This window comes from Macrobrachium rosenbergii, chromosome 37 (assembly GCF_040412425.1).
Source record: "Macrobrachium rosenbergii isolate ZJJX-2024 chromosome 37, ASM4041242v1, whole genome shotgun sequence".
Taxonomy (NCBI): Eukaryota; Metazoa; Arthropoda; class Malacostraca; order Decapoda; family Palaemonidae; genus Macrobrachium; species Macrobrachium rosenbergii.
The window spans coordinates 67706-84227 of record NC_089777.1 but is presented as its reverse complement, the minus strand read 5'-3'; positions in this window follow the sequence as shown (position 1 = coordinate 84227).

Below are 16522 nucleotides of genomic sequence, written 5' to 3'. Positions count from 1 at the left end.
CTATCTTTCAATATTTCATAAGTTCTTCTTTTATTAATGTTGGTTAAATGAAATTTATGTTTCCCCTTAATTACATTTATTTAGTCTTTAAACTGTATAACTTTTCCACCTTTCAATGGGTAGCAATGACCAAGTCTTTATCTTAAAGGCACATCTTAAAATTCGTGGACTTTGAATTTCACTTGTACTATGGGCATTCAGAAATTTTATAAGTTCACAAGTCTGTTTGGGTTTTCACAGTCACCTCTCCACACATCTCGCACACTCCCTGCCCTGATGCCTTTTTCTAACTAACTCTGCTTCCAGAGCCTTCGTATATATGGGTATGGGTTTGATGCCTAAATCTGGTACAGTATAATTTTCCCTAGTTTCGTCCAGATGGGCTTCCCTTTTCCATTAATGTTTCACGTTTAATTGTCTATGCAATTCGTTCAACGGTTGTTATCGAGTTAACGTTATGGTGTGCGAGAGGTCACCAGGCGAGGTCAAGATCTAAATTAGTTCATCTTTTTGCCCAGCGCAGTACGGGTAAACACTTTTAGTCACTGGCGACGAACGGTTAAACTCGGCATCTGTTATACTTAGTTTTTGTTAACGTCTTTTCTGTTTTTTTGCTCTCTCTGTCTTTAGCAGTGATTTTCTGTATGCCCTTGTGCGTATATCAAAGTATTTAGTTTATTCAATTATAGACTCGTTTCTATTATAATCTCGGCCAGCTACCCAGCTGACTCCGGCAGCTCTAGCTAAACTAAGCCAAAATTAATACATCTGCGAGGACTCCTAATACATGCTTCTTAGGAAAATCACACAACTTATAAATAATTTTAAAGAACTAAATTGAATACAAAACAATCATTTCTTCAATCAAATTAAATGAGACATTCGAATGTACTAGCAAAACAAAATATAATTTGCTATCCAAGTTACATAATTATTACTCAGTCCTCAGTCCTATGCTATTTAGGTGGATATCGACGAATAAATATTGTTCTTCTTCTCTTCTGATGACGACGAAATTCATAGTGTTTCTTGGTTGACTATGTGAAGGGGGATGTAGACTTGACGGTTACCTTCTCGATCTCGTACTTCTTGAAGCGTCCTGGAGGAATATCCTTGTGTAATTGTGTGTGTCTATAAGTGTGTTATGTGTTTATGCAAACTCATCTCGACTTCTTTGATGTGACTATTAACAATTTTCTCGTATGATAAGTTTTGTATGTTCATTATTCAACACAAAAGTTATGATTGGCAACTTTACTAAAGGAAGTGGTAAGAGATTAGTAGTCGTAAGTTTTTTTTCTTTACATTTACTGTAACAATAGTTAGTAAGTTTTCATTAATTAAAATCTTTTAAACAAGTGGGTAAGGTAAGTGTGTTAGTTATTGCAACAAAATCTGAATTAATGGTAAAAAGAATTTTCTTTACTGAAATTATTTAATATCTAGGAAATTCCTTCTTAAGGATAATAGTCATTCTTGATTAGAAAACTAAGATATTGTTAAATTCCTTGAAATGATTACATTACATTTTAAAATTTACGTACAATCCCTCGTTTCCTAAATACTCCCCTTTATAGTCAAAGAAAAAGTAAATTCGAAGTTAGTCCACTTAACCCCAAATTTTGCTACAAAACCAACTAATCAAAGTAAGAATTGCAACAATATAAAAAAAATGTTTATTCCTAAGTCAACCGACGAAGGTAAACTTAGCAATGAAAAAATCAAATACAGGGAATAATAGGATGATTGATGGGTTTGTTCTTATTATAATTACTGAAATGTGACTCTTCTATTTCTTAGGTTATACCTAGTTTTCCTTCTGAAATTTCTTCTTTTGATTCTTCAGTCATTTCTGGTTCTTTGACTTCTTTAGTTCTCTTAACTTTGTCCTTATTTATCCAAAATCCCTCATCTTCTAATGATTCGGCATATGTGGAAGGTATTTGGTTGTTTATTCTTGTCACTGTGAATTTAGTGGCTAACTTATAATTAATTCCACTTCTTACTTCCTTCTTGATGTAAACTTCATCCCCTATCTTGTAATCTACTGGCTTTAACCCTTCTTGATGTTTGTCAGTCATGATCTTCTGGGCTTCTTCTAGATTCTTGTGTAACTGTTTATGAATTACCTTGAAATTATTAATTCTTATCTTCATAATATCTTCAGAATAATTTGGCTGTATTGGCTGATTCTGCCATGCATATGGTAGTCTTGGTTCATATCCCATCAAAGCTTTTATGGGTGTTGCTTGAGTACTGGAATGATTTCTAGCATTTAATGACAATTGGAGTAAAGGTAAATTGATATCCCATTCAGGATCCTGTCCTACTGTATGCCTTAATGCATCTAGAACCTTTCTGTTATTTCTTTCTACTAAACCATTGCTAGCTGGATGATATGGTTGTATTGTTACTTTCTTTACTTTGAGTGCATCACAAATTTCTTGTACTAATGAATTATTGAATTCGATACCATTGTCAGATATTATAAGCTGTGGGGCAAAATATCTACAAAAAATTTTGTCAAAGAGAGCGACTGCACATTCTTTAGCTCCCTTTCCTGTTATTGGTATTAGCTCTGTGTATCTGGTAAGTGCATCTATACAGACTAGTATATTCTTATTCCCCTTACTCGTGGTATGCAAGTTAGTTATGAGATCTATTGCTACTCTTTCAAATGGAGTTTGTGGAATGGGATACTCCCTAGAGGTACTTCTTTGTCTGTTCTTCCTTTATAACTGTTACAAGTATTGCAGCTTTCCACATAGTTGCTAACATCTTTGTAAATTCCCTTCCAATGGAAAGATCCTTTAATTAATCTGTTTCATCTCTTCCTGGGTGTGCTCTCATGTCATCATCACGCATCAGTTCAATAACTTTACTTCTTAGGCTCTTAGGTACCATTCTTTTGTGAGTTACACCTTGAAAGGATTTAAATGGGTCATATTCTTCACACATCCAGGCTAATACGTTGTCTATGATATTCACTGCGTCTATGGGACATCCAATTTTCTTACTCAATTCTATTTGCTCTTGCTGATCAAATTCCTTCTCATTTTCTACAAATCTGAAAACTTCCTTCAAATCTTCATCCTCTCTTTGTTTCCTTATGAAGTTTTGCCTGGAAAGTTCTTCTGTGTAATGCATGGTAAATACATTGCATATGGGTTCACTTGTTTTTGTTTCTAGGCTAATCATATTTAATATCTAGGAAATTCCTTCTTAAGGATAATAGTCATTCTTGATTCTTGATTGTGGGATGTATCTTGATAATGTGTCTGCTACTTTATTTGTTTTTCCTGGCACATATTTCATTTCTATGTCATAATCTTGGGCTGTCATAAACCATCGAGCTCTTCGTCCAGAAAAATTCTGATTTTTGAGCATTTCTACTGCAGCTGAATGATCGGTGAATACAGTTATTTTATAGCCAAATATTATGTACCTGAAGTGCTTTAAAGCGTCTATTATGGCTAAAGACTCTAGGTCTGTTACTGAGTAATTTACTTCTGTTGGTTTTAGTTTTCTACTGTAATAAGCTATAGCATGATATTTGTTATCATGTCTTTGCATTAAGCATGCTCCTATGCCAGTACGGCTTGCGTTTGTCCTTAAGAAGAATTCTTTATTAAAATCTGGAAAACTAAGTACTGGAGGGTGTGTCAATCTTTCCTTCAGTTCATCATATGCCTTCTGTTGTTTGGTTGACCACCAGAACTGTATGTGTTCTTTTAATAACTCAGTCAGTGGAGCTGCTATGGTGGCAAAATCTTTTATAAACTTTCGGTAAAAACCTGCCAAACCTAAGAATGATTTTACATCTTTCTTACATTTAGGTGTAGGATACTCCTTGATTGCCTTAATCTTCAAGTCATTTACTTCAACACCCTTTTCACTTAAAGTATGTCCCAAGTATTCTATTTTCCTTCTAAGGAAATTGCACTTTTTTAACTTTAGTTTTAGATTTGCTCTCCTCAATCTTTTTAGGACTTCTCTCACTAGTCTTATGTGTTCTTCAGTTGTATCTGTTGCTATTACCAAATCATCTATATAGCAATGTACATCCTTACCTAATAAATCACCTAAAATCTTATCCATTAATCTCACAAATGTTACTGGGCTTGACTTTAGACCAAAGGGCATTCTTACATACTGATATCTGCCATTACTAGTGGAAAAAGCTGTCAAAGGCTTACTTTCTTCGTCTAAAGGAATTTGTAAAAATCCTTGTAACAAATCTATTGTGGTGAAATATTTCTTGGCTCCAATACTTGTGACAAGATCTCTCATGGATGGCATTGGATATGGATCATTCTCAGTTATCTTATTTAATCTTCTAAAATCTACTACTACTCGGTATGTTTTATCTTTCTTTGGAACTAACAAAAGTGGAAAAGACCACGGAGATTTTGATGGTTCTATTATTCCTTGCTTCTTCATTTGTTGCACTTCTCTTTCAATAATCTCTTTCTGGGAATGTGCTACTCTATAAGCAGGTATGTAGATTGGCTTAGTACTCTTTGGAATATCTATTCTATGTGTTATCTCTCCTGTATTGCCGAGGGTGTCTCCCTCTATGGCGACTGTGTCACTATAATCACTCAGTAAATTAGTGAGTTTCTCTCTAGCAGAGCCTTCTTCGATGTCCTTCAAGTGAGTCGATATCTTTGCTTTTCTCAATTCTGTTTTATGAGTTGAAATTTTGTTCTCTTTGTTAATTGCTGCTACTGTTTCCTTTTCTACTACTTGAATAGGGAAGTTATATACTTCTGCTAAACCTATCTCTGTACCTTGTGATAACCTAACTTTTCCTCCTCTGTTATTTATAACTTGTAAAGCTATTTTACCTTGTCTGACTTCATGTAGGCTGGAAGAATAGTGTATTCCATTGACTTGTGCTCCTTCTGTAAGGGTTAGAACTTCTTTTCCTTCATATAATGGATTTATTGTGCATTCTATCCAGGTACTTTCTCCTGGCTTAAGTCTTAATTCTCTGTTTATTTTCAGGTAAGTTTCCTGGTTAGAATCTAGGTTACTGCTGATTAGTTGTGCATTCGTGTTACTTATTTGATATGCCTTGTCGGTGTTATCCTTTTTTAAGATACCTTTCAGTAAGGAGGTTTTCTGAGCTTGATTTCTTCTAATCATTTTACACAGTGGTATTCTACAATTCCTATGCTTCCTTCTAATCACTAATTGTTCTCTAGGTGCATCAATTGTGATTCCTTGTCTAACCATAGTTGGGTAACCAATCAGTAGGTGTGCAAATGCAAAATGAATTCCCTGTGCTACTAGAACCTTTTCCTTAAGTGGGATTCTTCTTAATTTAAAAGGTAAATTAATTTTCCCTACTAGTTCTGTTCTGTTTCCTTGAACATCTGTGATTTTACAGTCTTCTACTGGGTTTAAGCTTAAATGAGAAAAATATGCCTCATACACCTTTTCAGACATTATATTCTTGGGACTTCCTATGTCAAAGAATATGGCTATAGGCTTTTCTAAACCAACATGGGCGGGAAATACAGGTCTATAACTATATTCATTTCTTACATTAACTTTGCTAATACACTTAGTTTGGCTTAAGGGTGATGCTGTAGTCTTTTCTTTTAAGTAGGAATGTCCATGATACCAGTGATACAAAAATTTACTGTCGAGTCGTTTGATAACTCTTGGTCTGGTTGGTATACTAGGCTTGCAGCTTGGTCATTGTTCTGATCTCTATTCCTTCTTATCTGTGGAGACTGACTACGGTATCTACCTCTACCTTGTGACTGTGAGCTATGTCTAGGTCTACTCTTACAATCTCTGGCATTATGTCCTGTTTTCTTATGGTAAGGACAATAAGCTGTTCCATAACATTCACTTGCGTAATTCCCTCTCTTTTGGCAGTTGTAACATGTAACTGTGGAAGGTCTTCCTTGATGTGTTTTACCTGGATTCCTATTCTGATTTCTAGCTGGTGTCCTAGATCTCCTATTCTGATGACTAGGATCCCCTCTCTGTCCTACAGTAACTAAAGGTCTGTATAGATCATTCCCTTCAGGATTCCTACCCAAAAATTTCCTCACTTCCTTTCAATTTCAATGACATCGTCTTCTAAACCCCAAGTACGATTCATCTTTTCAATAGCCTTTGAGGGTAGGCTTCCCAACAGTAAAGCTAACCTAAACATATTATGGCAGTTTTCAATTGTTATTACCTTTTGACCTACTAAAGTCGTTGACCATGGAGTGTCTGCAACCAAATGGCTCCATTCCTTGAAATGGCTATATAACTGAGGATTCATTCTGAGGTAGTTTCTTTTGTCTACTCTCCATCCTTGAACTATCTTATAGAGGGATGAATGAATTTTTATTTAGCATTTCCCAACGTTTTGTGTGAGAGAGAGAGCGAGAGAGAGAGCGAGTGTAATTGTCGTTAGTGAGTGTTTCGGTTGTTGGAAGAGGGATAAGGGTCGTTAGTTGGAGTTTGTTTACGGCGCTGTCTGTCTGTGAAAATGTGAAGGAGATTTCAGTTTTGGGAGAGTCTTTAGTCAGAGCTAGTGCCGGTCAGTGGTTTTCGTGTTGGACAGTTTTTGTCGTATGCTTTTCCGGGAGTTGTTGGTTTTTCTTGTTGGTGTGCTGTTTTATTGTGTGTGTGTTCTGTTTCCTTTTTTTGTATTTCCTTGTTGTGTTTGTGGTTGTTTGCGGTGTGGCGGAATTCAAACCCACAAACAAAACAACAAACAACACTCACCCTGATCTTCGGTTGCTGGAGATGGACAAAGGCCGCCGTAACAACCACAACCGCAAATAACCACAAACACAAGGAAATACAAAAAAAAAGAAACGGAACACACACACAAATAAACAGCACACCAACAAGAAGACCAACAACTCCGAGAAAAGCATACGACAAAAACTGTCCCACACAAGAACCACTGACCGGCACTAGCTCTGACTAAAGACTCCCTCTCAAACCGAAAAATCCTCACATATATTCCACAGACAGACAGCGCCGTAAACAAACTAACGACCTCATCCCTCTTCCAACAACCGAAGCACTCACTTACGACAATTACACACACTCTCTCTCTCTCTCTCTCTCTCTCTCTCTCTCTCTCTCTCTCTCTTCTCTCTCTCTCTCTCTCACAAAACGTTGGGAAATGCTAAATAAAAACAAATTTATTCATCCCTCTATATTTCTCCCCCTTTTTAGCATTTCCCAACTAACACCTTTCAGACCTCTTTCAAATCGCCTTTACGCAACACCCACGGATGCTCACTAACAGGTCCTCTAGATCGCGTTGGCGGGCACGCAATCATTCTCTCAGAATCACTCTCTCCTAGCAACATTCAAACTCACATCATCTCCTCCATTCTCTCTCAGATTCACGCTATCTTCTTCACTATTACCACTCTCAATTTCATCCACAATCTCATGTATACCCTCTAACTCGTTCCCAAATACCTCCCCAATTCTTCAACTAACCCATCCCATTCGCTCATTGACCTTTCCAATTCTTGCAACGATTCATTCATGCTTTCAATCACTCGTCTATCACTGCTACGCTCTCTTACTCTTACACTTTCGCTCACCTCCAACCGTTCACTAACCCCTACACGTTCAGTCAACTCAGTTATATCAAACCCGCATATGCTATACGTTCTATTCATACCATCCCATTCATCCGTATTACACGCTTTATCACTCATTTTCACTTTGGCACTCACACCCCTATCACACAACTTACGACCATTCAGTTTACTTACGTTCTTCCCTTTCTTACGTTTCCTACCATACTCTATCAAAACAAATTGCTTCATGCACTCGTCAGTCTTTCCAGCAAAACCTCCCTCATGCAACAACCCCTCACGTACATGCATCACGCACCGCTTGCATCCTGGAGGATCCACCCATTTGAACCCCCTTCACACTCAGTTTCCCAAATTTGCTGTCACAGTCACCCTCTTTCGTCTACATACACTTGATACATGCCCTTCCATTCCACATTCGTCACACTTCGCTCTCGGTTCTGAACACATTCTCGCATAATGCCCATTCTTACCACAGTTACCACATATTACATTCACTCGGGTACCCCTACAACCATTAGCAACATGACCCACCTGTCCGCACCGGTAGCATTTAACCCCCCTATCTTTCGTACACTCCCTTACCAAATGTCCCGGTTGCCCACACCCGAAACACGCTCCTAAAGCCCACCTACACTCATTCTTTGTATGTCCTTCCTTTCCACATCTAAAACACTTCGCTCGACTTCCACTCACCGACCTTCCCCTTTGTACACTACTATCCCTAACCCGTCCAACCCGTTGTTCCCTTACAAACCCATCCTTCATCCTCCCTGGCACCTCCACATTACTTGCTCTTACACTCCTATCTATTACACTATCGGCCATTCTCATTGGGCCCCTCAACACTGCATCCCTAAAGCTTCCGAACTCTGGTACCCTCTCATCTACCCCAGCCCTTACACTTACACTTCTGCTCTCTTTTATAACCCTGTCAAGCTCATAATCTTCTACAATTTCAAAATTTCTCCCCAAGTCAACCTTTCATTCGTCCATCTTTTCTTCTCCTTCCGCTTCAAGTTCACAAATTCTCTAACTCCATCTGGCACTGTCCCTAACAACTTCCGTACTAACTCCTTACATTCATCTATCCCATCATCCCCAAACTTCTTCCTTGCCAACGTCTCCAGCCTACAAGCATACAGTGACAAGGTTTCCCCAGCTTTCATTCTTGCCTCATCAAATTCATTCTTCCTCTTATACTTAACACTCGCTTTCATACGCCTCGCTTGCTCAACTAGTCTAGCTTTCACCTTGTCATACTCAACATCCCCCACACTCATAATAACCCTATACATATCAAGTAAAAACCCAGTCAAATACTCTCCTAATTCTCGTGCCCACACTCTCTTACTTTCCCCATACTTATCCTGACAAAACCTTTCATACTCCCTAAAGAAATCATGCACATCCCTACTTCCATACTCATTATACTTTTCACACCGGGGTACCTCCCTCACATACATAGCCTTTCTCACTTCTTTCTCACTTTCACTCTCACTTTCGCTACTTTCACTCTGTCCTTTCATACCCTCTTCCGAATACAAAGAGTCCACCTCCGCACTTACATTCATCTTACTCATTACACTCTTCTTCCCCCTCTTTTTATCCACTTTTATCCACTCGCCTCCATCCACCTCACTATCACTACTGCCTTCACCCTCTCCCTTCTTTCCGGCCTTTCCCACTTCCTTACTCTTCTTACCAGTTTCCTTTCCCTTTCCCTTCTTCCCTTTTTCTTCCCCTGACTTATCCTTACTTTCCCTCTGTTCCTTCCCTTGCTTTTCATTCCCCTTTTCCTTACCCTGCCTTTCATTCCCTCGTTTCTTACTTCCTATTCCCATATCACTTTCATCACTTACGCTTCCATTCACTTCTTCCTCCTTTTCTTTCTCTCTTGCCCCTTCACACGTTCCAGAGAACCTGCCTCCAACAGCCCCTTCTCCAAAAACACCCTTGAACATACCTTTCACCATTTCTTCCACACCTTTCATCATTCCCTCCAACTTTTTATCCATCCTCTCTTCCATTCTCTCTTCGGACTCTTTCATCTCCCCTTTCATTTCTTCTTTTGCACTTCTTAGCATTCCTCCCATCTCCTCCAACTGACTCCTCAACTCCTCATTCTCACTCCTCAGCCTCCCATTCTCCTCCTCCAGCCTGCCCTGGAGTTCCTAGCCACTCGGAGTTCCTCTCTCAGTTTCTCTATCTCACTCATCCTGACCTCTTACTCTCACTTGACCCACCACAAACAATCTTAACGGCTATTATACAACAGCCCCACGTTGGGCGCCAAATTTATGTGGCGGAATTCAAACCCACAAACAAAACAACAAACAACACTCACCCTGATCTTCGGTTGCTGGAGATGGACAAAGGCCGCCATAACAACCACAACCGCAAACAACCACAAACACAAGGAAATACAAAAAAAAGAAACGGAACACACACACAAATAAACAGCACACCAACAAGAAGACCAACAACTCCGAGAAAAGCATACGACAAAAACTGTCCCACACAAGAACCACTGACCGGCACTAGCTCTGACTAAAGACTCCCTCTCAAACCGAAAAATCCTCACATATATTCCACAGACAGACAGCGCCGTAAACAAACTAACGACCTCATCCCTCTTCCAACAACCGAAGCACTCACTTACGACAATTACACACTCTCTCTCTCTCTCTCTCTCTCTCTCTCTCTCTCTCTCTCTCTCTCTCTCTCTCTCTCTCTCACAAAACGTTGGGAAATGCTAAATAAAAACAAATTTATTCATCCCTCTATAGCGGTTGTGGTTGTTATGGCGGCCTTAATCCATCTCCCAGCAACCGAGGATCAGGGTGAGTGTTGTGTGTTGTTTTTTTGTGTTTTGAATTCCGCCACATTATATTTGGCGCCCAACATGGGGCAACTGGTGTTGCAGTTGCAATTAAGACTGGTGGTGGGTAGTGTGACTGGAGGAAAGGATGGAAGAGGAACTGGTGAGGTTGAGAGAGGAGAATGCATGGTTAAAGAGTGAGAATGAGAAATTGAGGCTTCAGTTGGAAGAGATGGGATCATTGGTAAAAGGAGCGAAAGAGGAAATGAAAGAGGAGATGAAAGAGCCAGAAGAGAGAATGGAAGAGAGGGTGGATAAAAAGTTGGAGGAATGATGAAAGGTGTGGAAGAAATGGTGAAGGGTATGTTCAAGGGTGTTTTTGGAGAAGGGGCTGTTGGAGGCAGGTCCTCTGGAACGTGTGAAGGGGCAAGAGAGAAAGAAAAGGAGGAAGAAGTGAATGGAAGCGTGAGTGATGAAAGTGATGTGGGAATAGGAAGTAAGAAACGAGAGAATGAGAGGCAGGGGGTAAGAAAAGGGGAATGAAAAGCAAGGGAAGGAACAGAGGGAAAGTTAGGATAAGTCAGGGGAAGAAAAAGGGAAGAAGGGAAAGGAAAGGAAACTGGTAAGAAGGGTAAGGAAGTGGGAAAGGCAGGAAAGAAGGGAGAGGGTAAAGACAGTAGTGATAGTGAGGTGGATGGAGGTGAATGGACAAAAGTGGATAAAAAGAAGGGGAAGAAGAGTGTAATGAGTAAGATGAATGTAAGTGCGGAAGTGGACTCTTTGCATTCGGAAGAGGGTATGAAAGGACAGAGTGAAAGTAGTGAAAGTGAGAAAGAAGTGAGAAAGGCTATGTATGTGAGGGAGGTACCCCGGTGTGAAAGGTATAATGAGTATGGAAGTAGGGATGTGCATGATTTCTTTAGGGAGTATGAAAGGTTTTGTCAGGATAAGTATGGGGAAAGTAAGAGAGTGTGGGCAATGAGAATTAGGAGAATATTTGACTGGGTTTTGCTTGATATGTATAGGGTTATTATGAGTGTGGGAGATGTTGAGTATGACAAGGTGAAAGCTAGACTAGATGAGCAAGCGAGGCGTATGAAAGCGAGTGTTAAGTATAAGAGGAAGAATGGATTTGATGAGGCAAGAATGAAAGCTGGGGAAACCTTGTCACTGTATGCTTGTAGGCTGGAGACGTTGGTGAGGAAGAAGTTTGGGGATGATGGGATAGATGAATGTAAGGAGTTAGTACGAAAGTTGTTAGAGACAGTGCCAGATGGAGTGAGAGAATTTGTGAACTTGAACCGGAAGGAGAAGAAAAGATGGACGAGTGAAAGGTTGACTTGGGGAGAAATTTTGGAAATTGTAGATGATTATGAGCTTGACAGGGTTATAAAAGAGAGCAGAAGTGTGAGTGTAAGGGTTGGGGTAGATGAGAGAGTGCCAGAGTTTGGAAGCTTTAGGGATGCAGTGTTGAGGGGCCCAATGAGAATGGCAGATAGTGTAATAGATAGGAGTGTAAGAGCAAGTAATGTGGAGGTGTCAGTGAGGATGAATGGTGGGTTTGTAAGGGAACAACGGGTTGGACGGGTTAGGGATAGTAGTGTACAAAGGGGAAGGTCGGTGAGTGGAAGTCGAGCGAAGTGTTTTAGATGTGGAAAGGAAGGACATACAAAGAATGAGTGTAGGTGGGCTTTAGGAGCGTGTTTCGGGTGTGAGCAATCGGGACATTTGGTAAGTGAGTGTACGAAAGATAGGGGGGTTAAATGCTACAGGTGGGTCATATTGCTAATGGTTGTAGGGGTTGAGTGAATGTAATATGTGGCAACTGTGGTAAGAATGGGCATTATGCGAGAATGTGTTCAGAACCGCGAAGTGCGTCGAATGTGGAATGGAAGGGCATGTATCAAGTGTATGTATGTGGAATGGAAGGGCATGTATCAAGTGTATGTAGACGAAAGAGGGTGACTGTGACAGCGAATTCGGGAAACTGAGTGTGAAGGGGGTTCAAATGGGTGGATCCTCCAGGATGCAAGCGGTGCGTGTGATGAATGTAGCCGTGAGAGCGTGTATGCATGAAGCGAAAGGTAAATTAGTAACGAATGTAGTGGTGAATCAGAGTGAATATTGTAGTTTGGTAGATACGGGAGCACAAGTGTCGTTAGTGAGTAGTACAGTAGTGAGTGAATTGGAAAGGTGCGATTGGGATGTAAAAAGAAAATCAACGAGTGTAAGGATACATGGTTTGGGACAAGGGAGTGTGTTAGTATGGGAGGTGGTACAATTAAAAATTCAGTTAGGGGGATTTGAAATAATACATAATTTTGTAGTCATGGATGAGAATGATATGCCAACATGTTTTTTATTAGGAACTGATTTTATGAGAATGCATGATATAAGTGTGGATGTCGGGAGGGGAATTTTAGGAAAGGGCGGCAGGGAAATAACGAAGGTTAAAGGAGGGGATGTGTCTACAACTAGTTTTGTAGGTATAGTAGATATTGCAAGGAGTGAAAATGATTTGTTGAGTGAAGAGGAAATTAAGCAGATGCAGAATCAGTGCATGAGAATAAGTATGTTAAGAGAGTGTGTGTTAGAGGGTGTATGAGTAGGAAGTTGGCCGTCTGAGTTAGAAGTGTATAAGCGAAGTGCTAAGAGATTTGTTGTATGTAAAGGTATAGTTTATTTTTTGCATCAGGAAGGAATGTGGGATGGGGAAGTGTGCCAGTGTTTTCGGAAGATGCAGCCGTGGGTATGTGTTTATTAGTGCATGATAGGTTTGGGCATCTGGGGAAAAATAAATTATGGGAATGTATGAGAGAGATTGTATGTGCCTGGATTGAATAAAATTTGTGCGGATGTAGCGATTACGTGTGCGGACTGTCAGAAGGGTAAGTATCAAAGTGTGCATGCGAATCCACCTGTGTTGCGATTGCAGATGAAAGAGTTATTTGAGATGGTTGTGATTGATTGTGTGTTGTTGCCTGTGACTGCTAGAGGACATGTGGGAATGGTTGTAATGGTAGATCATTTGAGTAAGTTTGCATATGCAGTAGCGATTCGGAACAAAAGAGTGAGACTGTAGCGAGAATGGTGGGTCAAGTGATATTGCCAATGTGTGTGTGCAAGCCGACGCGAATGTTGAGTGACAATGGGCCTGAATTTGTTGGATGGGAGTTTGAGCAAATGTTGCGTGATTGGGGCATAGAGCATGTGTACTCTACGCCGTATATGCCCAGTGCGAATGGATTGGCGGAACAAACGGTGAGAACGTTGACGGAGATATTACGTATGATGAGTGAATGTGATAATGATTGGGATGTAAATGTTGGGCGAGCATTGTGGGTATACAACGCCACCGTGCATAAGGGTATGGGTATGTCTCCGTGTAAATATGTGTTAAATTTTGAAAAGATAGAAAGACCGAGATTGGGTATATCTGAGAATGATAGGGAGGTATGGAAGAAGGCGCATGAGAGGTTTGAAAGTTACAAGGTGGGCGAGAAGGTGTTGAAAGAAGTAATCGAGAATGGGCGGTTGAATGTAAATAAAGTGCGTGAAAAATTTGAGGGTCCGTATGAAGTGTTGGAAGTTGGTCCCAGTGGGCTTAGTTATGTTGTAGGGGAATTATGTGTAGATGGTAGTGTGAGAGAAATACAAGCGCATCATAACCAATTGCGTAGATGGAAGGATGTACCGGAATATGTGAGAGAGAATGGGGTGTATAAATGGTTGAAATCGAATGTGGGTGAACCAAGTATGCATGAGAGCTTGTGTATGGAGGATCAGCAATTTGTTTTGATAGAGTATGGTAGGAAACGTAAGAAAGGGAAGAACGTGAGTGAACGGAATGATTGTAAGTTGTGTGATAGGGGTGTGAGTGCCAAAGTGAAAATGAGTGATAAAGCGTGTAATACAGATGAATGGGATGGTATAAATAGAACGTATAGCATATGCAGGTTTGATATAACTGAGTTGACTGAATGTGTGGGGGTGAGTGAATGGTTGGAGGTGAGCGAAAGTGTAAGAGTAAGAGAGCGTAACAGTGATATACGAGTGATTGAAAGCATGAATGAATCGTTGCAAGAATTGGAAAGGTCAATGTGCGAATGGGATGGGTTAGTTGAAGAATTGGGGGAGGTATTTGGGAACGAGTTAGAGGGTATAGATGAGATTGTGGATGAAACTGAGAGTGGTAATAGTGAAGAAGATAGGTTGAATCTGAGAGAGAATGGAGGAGAAAATGTAAATCTGAATGTTGCTGGAGAGAGAGCGAGTCTGAGAGAATGATTGCGTGCTTATGGTAAGCGTTCTTAAAGGACCTGCCAGTGAGCATCTGTGGGTGTTGCGTAAGGCAATTTGAATGCAGTGTGAAAAGTGTTGGTTGGGAAATGCTAGAAGGGGGGAGAATTATAGAGGGATGAATGAATTTTTATTTAGCATTTCCCAACGTTTTGTGTGTGTGTGTGAGAGAGAGAGAGAGAGAGAGAGAGAGAGAGAGAGAGAGAGAGAGAGAGAGAGAGAGAGAGAGCGAGTGTAATTGTCGTTAGTGAGTGTTTTGGTTGTTGGAAGAGGGATAAGGGTCGTTAGTTGGAGTTTGTTTACGGCGCTGTCTGTCTGTGAGAATGTGAAGGAGATTTCGGTTTTGGGAGAGTCTTTAGTCAGAGCTAGTGCCGGTCAGTGGTTTTCGTGTTGGACAGTTTTTGTCGTATGCTTTTCCGGGAGTTGTTGGTTTTTCTTGTTGGTGTGCTGTTTTATTGTGCGTGTGTTCTATTTCCTTTTTTTTGTATTTCCTTGTTGTGTTTGTGGTTGTTTGCGGTTGTGGTTGTTACGGCGGCCTTAATCCATCTCCCAGCAACCGAGGATCAGGGTGAGTGTGTGTTGTTTTTTTGTGTTTTGAATTCCGCCACAATCTTTGCGAGACTGATAACAGGATCTGTTTCGCCTACTGTGGAATATATTCTCCTCAGGTATTGCTTTAGTTCTTCCCAATTCTTAACTCTTTTATAGGCACTAGCGTGTATATAACATCCTATATCGCCTGATGACAAATCTAGATAGGCTTTGGCTTCATTTAATTTGTCTGTGTCAGTTCCAGTTATGTTATTCAAATGGGTTTCTACTTGCTCGATCCATGTTTCTAGATTGCAAGCATTGTTTTCTCCTTTTCTTCCCCAAAACTTAATAATATGGTCACTCGCATGTAATTTATGAGCAACCGTGGAGGTTGTGTTTGGTGGAGGTGAAGGAGTAGGAGTAGCCATTGTCAATTTTGTTTGGTTTCTGGTATGAACAGGAGTTCTTACTTTCTTATTACGTGCAGATCCCTTTCTGTGCATTTACTCATTAATGGCAAGTAAATTCTTAAACATCAAACACAACTGAACTGAGATTAAGTTATGGCAGTAATATCTAAAAAAAATTAAAGATAAACAGGTCCTAAAAATCATAAAAAAATAAAAAATACTTCCCTTGAACTAAAACAAACTAAAAAAATCACTTAAAATATAAAAAAATCTAAATATCGCCCTTAATTAAAATAAAATAAAACACAATACAGGTTAGTAAATAAAAATATTGGAAAAGTCTTAGTAATTAATTAGTACTGATTAGTAAAAAGAAAATTTGTTGCCAAAGAATTTAAGTATCTAATGATTCTCAAAGTACAAGTCTTTTGTGTTTTGAAAATGTCAAACAGTAGTATTCACATCATGTTAACTTTTAGTAAAATGAATGAAATCTTATGTTTGTGTATTTATGTGAGGATATCCAAGGACTTATCTTTGCCGTCTTCGAATCTGGGCGTCGTTCTTGGCTGCCTTACTGGGATGGAGACGTCAGGATAACTTGTAACTTCTTGTGTTGGTGGTGCTGGAGTCTCTCTTCATTCCTCTCTCTCGCGAATTGCAAAGGGAATGAGCGCGTTTTCTTCTACGTCGGCTGCTGCATGAAATTCCTCTCTCTCTCTCTCGCTGGGGGAAACTGCGTATCTTCTTGATTTCGGTCATAAAATTCGTCTTCTGCTTCTATGTTGGATGCACTAAGGTTCTTTCTTCTTCCCGAAATCGATGATCGTGGAGCTTTTCGTTGGGTTAAATTGTCTTTTAAATTTTAAACTGTCTTAATTTTC